This window comes from Arachis stenosperma, chromosome 2, assembly GCF_014773155.1.
Source record: "Arachis stenosperma cultivar V10309 chromosome 2, arast.V10309.gnm1.PFL2, whole genome shotgun sequence".
NCBI classification, from domain to species: Eukaryota; Viridiplantae; Streptophyta; class Magnoliopsida; order Fabales; family Fabaceae; genus Arachis; species Arachis stenosperma.
Window position 1 is genome coordinate 57,908,744 of NC_080378.1, and position 13,931 is coordinate 57,922,674.

Consider the following 13,931-nt stretch of genomic DNA (forward strand, 5'->3'; position numbering starts at 1 on the left):
CTTGTTTGACTGGAACCTCGTCCATAGAGTCATTCCCTAACCCAAAAGCGAGTGGATCTATGGGCAATACCGGACTAGACCAAATAGCATCTCCGCCCAAGACTTCACTTTGGGTACAGATCATGTCCCACTACATGTTTCCAAGCACTCATGAGTCTACTTTTACTCCCAACATTTTTGTTCTTGTCTGGTGCATCCTCACAGAGAAACCTCTCAACTTACTACGACTAATCTGACAAGCTATGGGCCGAGTGCAAATAGCGGGCAACCTACCTTTTTCTGCATTAGTTACGTACTTGGTTTTTGCAGTGGGAGTTTCATTTCAGGCTGGGGATGTGAAGACCATGATTCCTAAGGATGACGAATTTGTCCTAAATGGAAATATATCATGCCTTCAACGCCACCTGTGAGCCGGAATGAAGACCCATCCTACGACGCTCCTTCAGCCTCTGCTCCACCATCATCGACACCACATGCACCACCACTATCCATCCACTAGCTGTTACTTGAGCTCATCGAGAAGATAGACCGGCAAGGCCAGAGAATAGAGCAGATGGAGCGACGCAACAAGCACTGCTATGATTATTTGAAGGAGCTCATTGGGTGTTCTAACCCACCTATGGAGGAATGGTGCACTGGATTGTGATTCACACTTTTCACAACTCCGGTGCCACTAACCAGCAAGTGCACTGGGTCGTCCAAGTAATACCTTACGTGAGTAAGGGTCGATCCCACGGAGATTCCCGGCTTGAAGCAAGCTATGGTTATCTTGTAACTCTTAGTCAGGAGATTAATGATCAAAATGTTTTTTGTTTATGAAGAATAAATAACATGAAATAAAAAGTACTTGTGATTCAATAATGAGGAACAGGTTGAGGCTTTGGAGATGCTTTGTCTTCTAAATCTCTGCTTTTCTACTGTTGTCTTCTTCACGCACGCAAGGCTTATTCCATGGCAAGTTGTATGTTGGTGGATCACCGTTGTCAATGGCTACCATCCGTCCTCTCAGTGAAAATGGTCCAACTACGGGATCCGTAGGGCTAATCATCTGTCAATTCTCACTCGTGCTGGAATAGGATCCATTGATCCTTTTGCACACTGTCACTGCACCCGGCATTTGTGAGTTTGAAGCTCATCATAGTCACCCCTTCCCAGATCCTACTCGGAATACCACAGACAAGGTTTAGACTTTTCGGATCTCAAGAGTGCTGCCAATTGATTCTAGCTTATACTACGAAGACTCTGGTTCCACGGATTTGAACGCTCTGTTGTCAGGAGAGGCAATCAAACTCGTGAACCTGGAACCCAAAAGGTACACACTCAATCTAAGGTAGAACAGAAGTGGTTGTCAGGCACGCATTCATAAGTTGAGAATGGTGATGAGTGTCATGGATCATCACATTCATCATGTTGAAGTGTGAATGAATATCTTAGAATAGAAACAAGCGTGATTGAATAGAAAACAGAAGTAATTACATTAATCCATCGAGACACAACAGAGCTCCTCACCCCAACCATGGGGTTTAGAGACTCATGCCGTAGAAGATACAAATTCAAATGTAAAATGTCATGAGGTACAAAATGAATCTCTAAAAGTAGTTTTTATACTAAACTAGTAACCTAGGTTTATAGAGAATGTGTAAACTAAGATAGATAGTGCAGAAATCTACTTCGGGGCCCACTTGGGGAGTGTTTGGGCTAAGCATTGAAGCTTTCACGTGTAGAGACTATTCTTGGTGTTTAACTCTGATGCAGGTGGAAATTGTCTCTCAACAAATTTCCTTCGGCAAGTGTACCGAATTTGTCATCAAGTAAAAACTCACAATAGAGTGAGGTCGAATCCCACAGGGATTGATTGATCAAGCAACTTTAATTAGAAGAATGTTCTAGTTGAGCTAATTCAGAATTTGGGTTGAGAGTTGTAGAAAATAAAATAGCAGTAATGTAAATGACATGAAAAGTAAATGCTAGAATTAAAGAGCTGGAAGTAAATGACTGAAATTAAATTGCAGAATTGTAAATGGGAATGGGGTGTTTACTCATGAACATAAACGCAGAAATTAAAGAGAATGGGTTAGATCAGAATTTGGGGAGTTCATTGGGCCTAGGAGATGTTGCAATTCTCCGGATCAAGTCATTTTCATCTCTTCCTCAATCAATGCACTCATTGATCTCCTTGGCAATCTTAATTGATTGAATTACAATTTCTTGCAATTCAATCTCTCAAATCTTGATCAATAGCCAATTCCTTGGTCAATTGCTCATGAGAAGAGATGAATTGTGGACACTGATTATACCACATGCATTTCCCAAATCAAGTATTGAGACAATTATAGTCACATATCCATCCAAACCCAATTTGGTCCAGCATGAGAAAGCATTTCTAGCTTGATCTCTTCATTCTTCTTTCAAGGCTCAGAAGAGATCCAAGTTTTAATAGCTCCTTTTCCAAGATAACTACCTAATGGGATGAAGATCGAAAGCTTTCAAGTAAAATCAAGAGAAAAGAGAGAAGAAGAATAATGAAACTTAGTATTGATCCATCAAATTACAACAGAGCTCCCTAACCCAATGAAAGGGGTTTAGTTGTTCATAGCTCTAGAAAATGAAAACAAAGATGGAGAATACATCAATGAACTAGAAAAGCAGAGTAAAATACAGAGAGTAGTTCTCTCCCTTCAACCTCCAGAACTCTCTAATAATTCAAAGCTACTCCTATATATACTACTCTTCTCAGCTTCTAGTTGGTTCTTCAAGTCTTGGGCCTTTGGATCTTGAGTTTGAAGAAGTTCTTTTCTTTATTTGGGCTTGGTTTTACTTGCAGAGAGAAAGTGTGAAGTGGGCAGAGACTTTAGCTCAAGACGTTAGAGGTGTTAACATTCAGTGAGAAAATGGGTTCGAAAATGTTAGTGTCATTCAACTTTTTCACTAACGTTTCTTACCCAAGTAAAGGCCACGTTAACTTCAACGTTAGTGGCACAAACGTTGCCACTAACGTTGCCTCTTTGTCCTTCGCACACGTTATTGGGACTCAACTTTCCCAATAACGTTGAGAGCCTCTCCCTTTCCTACGTTAGAGTCCACGTTAACTTAGTTAACGTGGCTCTTTTAACGTAGATGTGCCAATCTTCGAGAACGTTAGTGACACTAAACATTGTCACTAACGTTCCAATATGCCCCTATTCTCGTTAGAGTCCACGTTAACTAGGTTAACGTGGCTTCTAACGTGGCTTTGCAAACCATTTCCAACGTTAGTGACAATGTTGAGTGTCACTAACGTTGGCTCATCTTTCACTCATTGCCGTTAGCTTCCACGTTAACTATGTTAACGTAGAAGTTAACGTGGCTCCTTGGGGTTTTGTGGTTGCTTCCAATGTTAGTGACAATGTTGGGTGTCACTAACGTTGTCGACCATTCTTGCCTCTTACATTAGCTCCCACGTTAACCAAGTTAAGGTGGAAGTTAACGTGGCACATTGCACCTTAGGCCAACGTTAGTGACAATGTTGAACATCACTAACGTTGGCTTCCTTCCCCTTATTGACGTTAGAGGCCACGTTAACCAAGTTAACGTGGACTCTAACGTGGCCACTTATGATCATTGGCCAACGTTAGTGATAATGTTAAGTGTCACTAACGTTGGCTCAAAGTCCTTCCTTCACGTTAGAGCTCACGTTAACTTAGTTAACGTGACTCTTAACGTGGGCAATGATGGCTTCGAGAGCGTTATTGGCAATCACTTTTCTCATTAACTTTGCAGGTTACCTCCCATTCCACGTTAGTGGCTACGTTAATTAGATTAACGTGACTGCTAAGTGGTTCCTCCTTTCTTCCTTTGGTCCTGAAATCAAGCAATAGAGTGCATCAAAGTTCTAGTCCAAGTCATGGGTAATGCAACATACCAATTGTCACTAAATTCATGCAAAATCCTCATGAAATCATGTAAAATGCACAATGTATGCTTGAATCAAGGTGTAAGTGAATATCTACCCAAAACTAGCTTATTTCCTAAGGAAATGCATGAAACTACCCTAAAAACAGTAAAGAAAAGGTTAGTGAAACTGGCCAAGATGCCCTTGCATCACACTCCAGCTTTTGTGCCAGTTTGGGCGTTTAACTCCAGTTTTTATACCAGTTTTGGCGTTTAACGCTAGAATATGGTAGAAAGTTGGCGTTAAACGCCAGTTTGCGTTATCAAATCGTGGGTAAAGTATGGACAATTATATATTGCTAGAAATCCCAAGATGTCTACTTTCCAACGCAATTGAGAGTGCACCAATTGGGCTTCGGTAGCTCCAAAAAATCCATTTCGCGTGTAGGAGGGTCAGAATCCAACAGCATCTGCAGTCCTTTTTCAGCCTCTGAATCAGATTTTTGCTCAGGTCCCTAAATTTAAGCCAGAAAATACCTGAAATTACAGAAAATCACACAAACTCATAGTAAAGTCTAGAACTATGAATTTTGCATAAAAACTAATAAAAATATAATAAAAAGTAACTAAAACATACTAAAAACTGTGTAAAAACAATGCCAAAAAGCGTATAAATTGTTCGCTCATCACAACACCAAACATAAATTGTTGCTTGTCCCCAAGCAACTGAAAACAAATAGGATAAAAAGAAGAGAATATACAATAAATTCCAAAATATCAATGAAGCTTAGTTCTAATTAGATGAGCGGGACTAGTAGCTTTTTGCTTTTGAATAGTTTCGGCATCTCACTTTATCCTTTGAAGTTCAGAATGATTGGTATCTATAAGAACTCAGAATTTAGATAGTGTTATTGATCCTCCTAGTTTTGGTATGTTGATTCTTGAACACAGCAACATTATGAGTCTTGGCCGTGGCCCTAAGCACTTTGTTTTCCAGTATTACCACCGGATACATAAATGCCACAGACACATAACTGGGTAAACCTTTTTAGATTGTGACTCAGCTTTGCTAAAGTCCCCAGTTAGAGGTGTCCAGAGTTCTTAAGCACACTCATTTGCTTTGGATCATGACTTTAACCACTTAGTCTCAAGCTTTTCACATGGACCTGCATGCCACAAACACATGGTTAGGGATAGCTTGATTCAGCCGCTTAGGCTAGGATTTTATTCCTTTAGGCACTCCTATCCATTAATGCTCAAAGCCTTGGATCCTTTTTTTACCGTTGCCTTTTGATTTAAAGGGCTATTGGCTTTTTCTGCTTGCTTTTTCTTTTTCTTTTCTTTTTCGCCTTTTTTTGGAAAGCTTTGTTCTTCACTACTATTTCTTGCTTCAAGAATCAATTTTATGATTTTTCAGATAATCAATAACATTTCTCTTTTTTCATCATTGTTTCAAGAGCCAACAATTTTAACATTCATAAACTTCACTATAAAAAATATGCACTGTTCAAGCATTCATTCAGAAAACAGAAAGTATCGTCACTGATGAGCGGATAATTTATACGCTTTTTGGCATTGTTTTTAGGTAGTTTTTAGTAGGATCTAGCTACTTTTAGGGACGTTTTTAGTAGTTTTTATGCAAAATTCACATTTCTAGACTTTACTATGAGTTTTTATGTTTTTCTATGATTTCAGGTATTTTCTGGCTGAAATTGAGGGACCTGAGCAAAATCTTATTCAAGCTGAAAAGGGACTCTTAATGCGGTTGGATTATGACCTCCCTACACTCAAAATGGATTTTCTAGAGCTACAGAACTCCAAATGGCGCGCTCTCAACTGAGTTGGAAAGTAGACTTCCTGGGCTTTCCAGCAATATAATAGTCCATACTTTATTCGAGTTTAGACGACGCAAACTGGCGTTCAACGCCAATTCCATGCATTCTGGGGTAAAACGCCAAAAACACATCACAAACCAGAGTTAAATGCCAAACAGACGTTACAACCTGGTGTTTAACCCCAAGAGAAGCCTCTGCACATGTAAAGCTCAAGCTCAGCCCAAGCACACACCAAAGTGGGCCCCGAAAGTGGATTTCTGCACTTAGACTTATTTCTGAAACCCTAGTAGCTAAGTCTAATATAAATAGAACTTTTTACTATTGTATTAGGGGTCTTTTGATCATATGTCTTTTGACCAAGTCTTATCTTTAGACGATTAGTTCTTAGAATTTGGGGGCTGGCCATTTGGCCATGCCTGGACCATCACTTATGTATTTTCAACGGTGGAGTTTCTACACACCATAGATTAAGGTGTGGAGCTCTGCTGTACCTTGAGAATTAATGCAATTACTATTGTTCTTCTATTCAATTCAAGCTTATTCTTATTCTAAGATATTCGTTGCACTTCAACCTGATGGATGTGATGATCTGTGACACTCATCATCGTTCGTCCTTATGAACGCGTGCCTGACAACCACTTCCGCTCTACCTTAGATTGAGCGCGTGTCTCTTAGCCTCCATTCCGAAAGATTGAAGTCTTCGTGGTGTAAGCTAGAATTATTTGCGGCCATTCTTGATAATCCGGAAAGTCTAAACCTTGTCTGTGGTATTCCGAGTAGGATTTAGGGATTGAATGACTGTGACGAGCTTCAAACTCGTGAGCATTGGGCGTAGTGACTGACGCAAAAGAATCAATGGATTCTATTCTGACATGATCGAGAACCGACAGATGATTAGCCGTGCTGTGACAGAGCATTTGGACCATTTTCACTGAGAGGATGGGAAGTAGCCATTGACAACAGTGATGCCCTACATACAACTTGCCATAGAAAGGAGTAAGAATGATTGGATGAAAGCAGTAGCAAAGCAGAGATTCAAAAGGGATAAAGCATCACCATACACTTATCTGAAATTTCCATCAATGATTTACATAAGTATCTCTATCTTTATTTTACGTTTTATTTATATTTTAAATTATCAAACATTACAACCATTTATTATCCGCCTAACTAAGATTTACAAGATGACCATAGCTTGCTTCATACAAACAATCTCTGTGGGATCGACCCTTACTCACGTAAGGTATTACTTGGACGACTCAGTGCACTTGCTGGTTAGTTGTGCGAAGTTGTGACAAAGTGTGATTCACGTTTGAGAGCTCCAAGTTTTTGACGCCATTGCCAGTGATTGTTCGAGTTTGGACAACTGACGGTTCATCTTGTTGCTCAGATTAGGTAATTTTCTTTTCAAAAAGTTTTCAAAAATCTTTCAAAAATTTTTCTTTGTTTTCGTATTTCTACAGATTATTTTCGAAAAATCCAAAAAAATATCATAAAATCATAAAAAACAAAAATATTTTTGTGTTTCTTGTTTGAGTCTAGTGTCAATTTCTAAGTTTGGTGTCAATTGCATGTTTTAAAAACTTTTGCAATTTTCGAAAATTCATGCATGTGTTCTTCATGATCTTTAAGTTGTTCTTGACAAATCTTCTTGTTTGATCTTCATATTTTCTTGTTTTGTGTTTTTTGTTGTTTTTCCTATGCATTTTTGCATTCATAGTGTCTAAGCATTGAAAATTTCTAAGTTTTGTGTCTTGCATGTTTTTCTTTTCTTGAAAATTTTTCAAAAATAAGTCTTGATGTTCATCTTGATCTTCAAAGTGTTCTTGGTGTTCATCTTGACATTCATAGTGTTCTTGCATGCATCATGTGTTTTAATTCATAATTTTCATGTTGTGAGTCATATTTGTGTTTTTCTCTCTCCTCATTAAAAATTCAAAAATAAAAAAATATATTTTCCTTATTTTACTCCTAAATTTCGAAATCTTTGGGTTGACTTAGTCAAAATATTTTAAAAATAAGTTGTTTCTTGTTAGTCAAGCCAAGATTTCAAATTTTAAAAAATCCTATCTTTTCAAAATCTTTTTCAAAAATCAAATCTTTTTTATTTTTCTTATTATTTTTTCGAAAATTTAAAAAAAAAGTAATTTCAAAATCTTTTTCTTATCTTTATCTCAAAATTTCAAAAACTTTACTAACAATTAATGTGATTGATTAAAAAATTTGAAGTTTGTTACTTTCTTGTTAAGAAAGGTTCAATCTTTAATTTCTAGAATCATATCTTTTAGTTTCTTGTTAGTCAAGTAATCAACTTTAATTTTAAAAAATCAAATCCTTTCCAAAATATCTTTTTCAATCATATCTTTTCAAAATTGATTTTCAAATATTTTTCTACTAACTAATTGACTTTTTGTTTGTTTCTTATCTTTTTCAAAACCACATAACTACTTTTCTCTCTCTAATTTTTGAAAATTCCTCACCCTTTTTCAAAATTCTTTTTAATTAACTAATTGTTTCAAATTTTAATTTTAATTTTATATCTTCATCTAAAAATTCGAACTCTCTCTTCTCCTCTGTGTTCGAATTTTTCTCTTCTCCTTCTTCTATTCTTTTCTTCTTATACTCACATAATGGAATCTCTATACTCTGAGATAGAGGATCCCTCTTCTTTTCTGTTCTCTTCTTTTTCATATGAGCAGGACCAAGGACAAGGACATTCTTGTTGAAGCAGATCCTGAACCTGAAAGGACTCTGAAGAGGAAGATAAGAGAAGCTAAAGCACAACAATCCAGAGAAAACCTTACAGAGAATCTCAAAAAAGAAAGAGACATGGCCGAACCCATTAACAATGGTGGAGGCGCAAGAAGGATGCTTGGTGACTATACTACACCTACTTCTAACTTTTATGGAAGAAGCATCTCAATCCCTTCCATTGGAGCAAATAATTTTGAGCTGAAGCCTCAACTTGTTGCTCTGATGCAACAGAACTGCAAGTTCCATAGACTTCCATCAGAAGATCCCTATCAAATTTTAACTGAATTCTTGCAGATCTGTGATACTGTTAAGACTAATGGAGTAGATCCTGAAGTCTACAGGCTCATGCTTTTCCCTTTTGCTGTAAGAGACAGAACTAGAACATGGTTAGACTCACAACCTAAAGATAGCCTGAACTCTTGGGATAAGCTGGTCACGGCCTTCTTGGCCAAGTTCTTTCCTCCTCAAAAGCCGACCAAGCTTAGAGTGGATGTTCAGACCTTCAAGCAAAAAGATGGTGAATCCCTCTATGAAGCTTGGGAAAGATACAAGCAGTTGACAAAAAAAGTGTCCTTCTGGCATGCTTTCAGAGTGGACCATTTTAGATATATTCTATGATGGCTTATCTGAGCTTTCTAAGATGTCACTGGACCATTCTGCAGGTGGATCCATTCACCTAAAGAAAACACCTGCAGAAGCTCAAGAACTCATTGATATGGTTGCAAATAACCAATTCATGTACACCTCTGAGAGGAATCCTGTGAGTAATGGGACGCCTCAAAAAAGGGGAGTTCTTGAAATTGATACTCTGAATGCCATATTGGCTCAGAACAAAATGTTGACTCAGCAAGTCAACATGATTTCTCAGAGTCTGAATGGATGGAAAAATGCATCCAACAGTACTAAAGAGGCATCTTCTGAAGAAGAAGCTTATGATCTTGAGAACCCTACAATGGCAGAGGTGAATTACATGGGTGAACCCTATAGGAACACCTATAATTCCTCATGGAGAAATCATCCAAATTTCTCAAGGAAGGATCAACAAAAGCCTCAACAAGGCTTTAATAATGGTGGAAGAAACAAGTTTAGCAATAGCAAGCCTTTTTCATCATCTTCTCAGCAACAGACAGAGAATTCTGAGCAGAGCTCCTCTAACTTAGGAAACATAGTCTCTGATCTATCTAAGGCCACTTTAAGTTTCATGAGTGAAATAAGGTCCTCCATTAGAAATTTGGAGGCACAAGTGGGTCAGCTGAGTAAGAAAATCACTGAAACTCCTCCTAGTACTCTCCCAAGCAATACAGAAGAGAATCCAAAAAGAGAGTGCAAGGCCGTTGATATAATCAATATGGCTGATTGCACAAAGGAGGGGAAGGATGTGAATCCTAGTGAGGAAGACCTCCTGAGACGTCCTCTGAATAAAAAGGAGTTCCAAACTACGGAACTTAAGGAATCTGAGGCTCACCTAGAGACCATAGAGATTCCATTGAACCTCCTTTTACCATTCATGAGCTCTGAGAACTATTCTTCCTCTGAAGAGGATGAAGATGTAACTGAAGAGCAAGTTGCTCAATATCTAGGAGCCATCATGAAGCTGAATGCCAAGTTGTTTGGTAATGAGACTTAGGAAGGTGAATCTCCCTTCCTCATTAGTGAACTAAATACATGGGTTCAGCAAACTTTACCTCAAAAGAAACAAGATCCTGGTAATATTTTAATATCCTGTACCATAGGCACCATGACCTTTGAGAAGGCTCTATGTGACCTGGGGTCATGTATAAATCTTATGCCACTCTTTGTAATGGAGAAGCTGGGGATCTATGAGGTACAAGCTATAAGAATCTCATTAGAGATGGCAGACAAGTCAATAAAACAAGCTTATGGATTGGTAGAGGACGTGTTAGTGAAGGTTAAAGGCCTTTACATCCCTATTGATTTCATAATCTTAGACACTGGGAAGGATGAGAATGAATCCATCATTCTTGGAAGACCCTTCCTAGCCACAGCAGGAGAGCTAGTCCTTCAATTGAATGGGGACTACCTTGTGTTTAAAGCTCAAGGATCTTCCTCCGCAACCATGGAGAGGAAACATGAAAAGCTTCTCTCAATACAAAGTCAAACAAGGCCCCCACAGTCAAACTCTAAGTTTGGTGTTGGGAGGCCACAACGAAACTCTAAGTTTGGTGTTGAACCCCCACATTCAAACTCTAAGTTTGGTGTTGGGAGGTCCTAACAATGCTCTAAACATCTGTGAAGCTCCATGAGAGCTCACTGTCAAGCTATTGACATTAAAGAAGCACTTATTGGGAGGCAACCCAATTTTTATTTATATATATTTCTATTGTTCTTTTATGTTTTATTAGGTTTATGATCATGTGGAGTCACAAAACAATTGCAAAAATTAAAAACAAAATCAAAAATAGCAGAAGAAACAGCACACCCTGGAGGAAGAGCTTACTGGCGTTTAAATGCCAGTAATGAGCATCTGGTTGGCATTTAACGATAGAACAGAGCATGAAGCTGGCGTTGAACGCCAGAAACAAGTAGCAGTCTGGCGTTTAAATGCCAGGATTGCACTCGGAGGAGAGCTGGCATTGAACGCCAGGAACAAGCATGGAAGTGGCGTTCAACGCCAGAAACATGCTGCAGATTGGCGTTGAACACCCAAAACAAGCATGGAAGTGGCGTTTAATGCCAGAAACATACTGCAGTCTGGCGTTAAACGCCAGGATTGCATACAGAGGGCATTTTACATGCCTAAAGGGTACAGGGATCAGAAATCCTTGACACCTCAGGATCTGTGGACCCCACAGGATCACCTAAGAATCTGTAGACCCCACAGGATCCCCACCTACCTTCTCCCTCTCTCTCACACCTTTTCATAAACACTCTTCCCCAAACATCATTCACCAATCACCTCAATCACTCTTCCCCATCACCTCTTCACCACTCACATCCATCCACTCTTCCCCATAAACCCCACCTACCTTCCAATTCAAAATCTCTTTCCCACCCAAACCCACCCTAAATGATCGAACCCTAACCCCTCTCCCTCCACTATATAAACCCCTCCATCCTTCTTCATTTTCACACAACACTACCCTCTCTTCTCCCCTTAGCCGAATCCCACTTCTTTCTCCCTTTCCTCCATATCTTCTTATTCTTCATCTATTCTTTCTTCTTTTGCTTGAGGACGAGCAACATTATAAGTTTGGTGTGGTAAAAGCATAGCTTTTTTGTTTTTCCATAACCATTGATGGCACGTAAGGCCCGAGAAACCTCTAGAAAGAGGAAAGGGAAGACAAAAGCTTCCACCTCTGAGTCATGAGAGATGGAAAGATTCATCTCAAAAGCCCATCAAGACCACTTCTATAAAGTTATGGCCAAGAAGAAGGTGATCCCTGAGGTCCCTTTCATGCTCAGGAAAAATAAGTATCCGGAGATCTGACATGAGATCCAAAGAAGAGGTTGGGAAGTTCTTACCAACCCCATTCAACAAGTTGGAATCTTAATGGTTCAAGAGTTCTATGCCAATGCATGGATCACTAGGAACCATGATCAAAGTATGAACCCGAATCCCAAGAATTGGCTTACAATGGTTCGAGGGAAATGCTTAGATTTCAGTGCGGAGAATGTAAGGTTGGCGTTCAACTTGCCTATGATGCAAGAAGACGCACGCCCCTATACTAGAAGGGTCAACTTTGATCAAAGGTTGGACCAAGTCCTCATGGACATATGTGTGGAAGGAGCTCAATGGAAAAGAGACTCAAAAGGCAAGCCGGTTCAATTGAGAAGACTGGACCTTAAGCCTGTAGCTAGAGGATGGTTGGAGTTCATCCAACGCTCCATCATCCCCACTAGCAACCGATCCGAAGTAACTGTGGATCGGGCCATCATGATCCATAGCATCATGATTGGAGAGGAAGTAGATGTTCATGAAGTCATCTATCTAGAACTCTACAAAGTAGCCGAAAAACCCTCCACCTTGGCAAGGCTAGCTTTTCCTTATCTCATTTGCCATCTATGCTACTTTGCTAGAGTTGTCATAGAAGGAGACACCCTCATTGAAGAGGACAAGTCCATCACTAAGAAGAGGATGGAGCAAACAAGAGAGCCCATTCATGGATCTCAAGAGACACATGAGGAAGCTCATCATCAAGAAATCCCTGAGATGCCTCAAAGAATGCATTTTCCTCCAAACAACTATTGGAAACAACTCAACACTTCTCTAGAAGGATTGAGTCATGACATGAACCAATTAATGGTGGAACACCAAGAACACTCCATCATTCTCAATAAGATTAGAGAAGATCAAAGAGCTATGAGGGAGGAGCAACAAAAGCAAGGAAGAGACACAGAGGAGCTCAAGAACACCATTGGTCCTTCAAGGAGAAGGCGCCACCATCACTAAGGTGGACTCATTCCTTAACTTCCTTGTTCTTATCTCTCTGTTTTTTAGTTTTTAAGCTTCATGTTTGTCTATGTTTGTGTCTTTGCTACATAATCATTAGTGTCTAGTAAGTATGTCTTAAGGCTATGAATAATTCCATGAATCTTTCACCTTTCTTAAATGAAAAATATTTCTAATACAAAAAGAACAAGAAGTACATGAGTTTCGAATTCATCCTTGAAATTAGTTTAATTATATTGATGTGGTGACAACACTTTTTGTTTTCTGAATGAATGCTTGAACTGTGCATATTTTTTATCTTGTTATTTATGAATGTTAAAATTGTTGGCTCTTGAAAGAATGATGAAAAAGAGAAATGTTATTGATGATCCGAAAAATCAAAAAAATTGATTGTTGAAGCAAGAAAAAGAAGTGAAAAAGAAGAAGCTTGCGAAAAAAAATTTAGCAAAAAAAAAATAAAAGAAAAAGAAAAAGTAAGCAGAAAAAGACAATAGCCCTTAACGCTAGAATAGGGTAGAAAGTATGAACTATTAAATATTGCTGGAAATCCCAAGATGTCTACTTTCCAACGCAATTGAGAGCGTGCCAATTGGGCTTCTGTAGCTCCAAAAAATCCATTTCGCATGTAGGAGGGTCAGAATCCAACAGCATCTGCAGTCCTTTTTTAGCCTCTGAATCAGATTTTTGCTCAGGTCTCTCAATTTCAGCCAGAAAATATCTGAAATTACAGAAAAACACACAAACTCATAGTAAAGTCCAGAAATGTGAATTTTGCTTAAAAACTAATAAAAATATAATAAAAAGTAACTAAAATAATACTAAAAACTATGTAAAAATAATGCCAAAAAGCGTATAAATTATCCGCTCATCACAACACCAAACTTAAATTGTTGCTTGTCCCCAAGCAACTGAAAATAAAATAGGATAAAAAGAAGAGAATATACAATGAATCCCACAGTATCAATGAAACTTAGTCCTAATTAGATGAGCGGGGCTTGTAGCTTTTTGCTTCTGAACAATTTTGGCATCTCAGTTTTTCCTTTGAAATTCAGAATGATTGA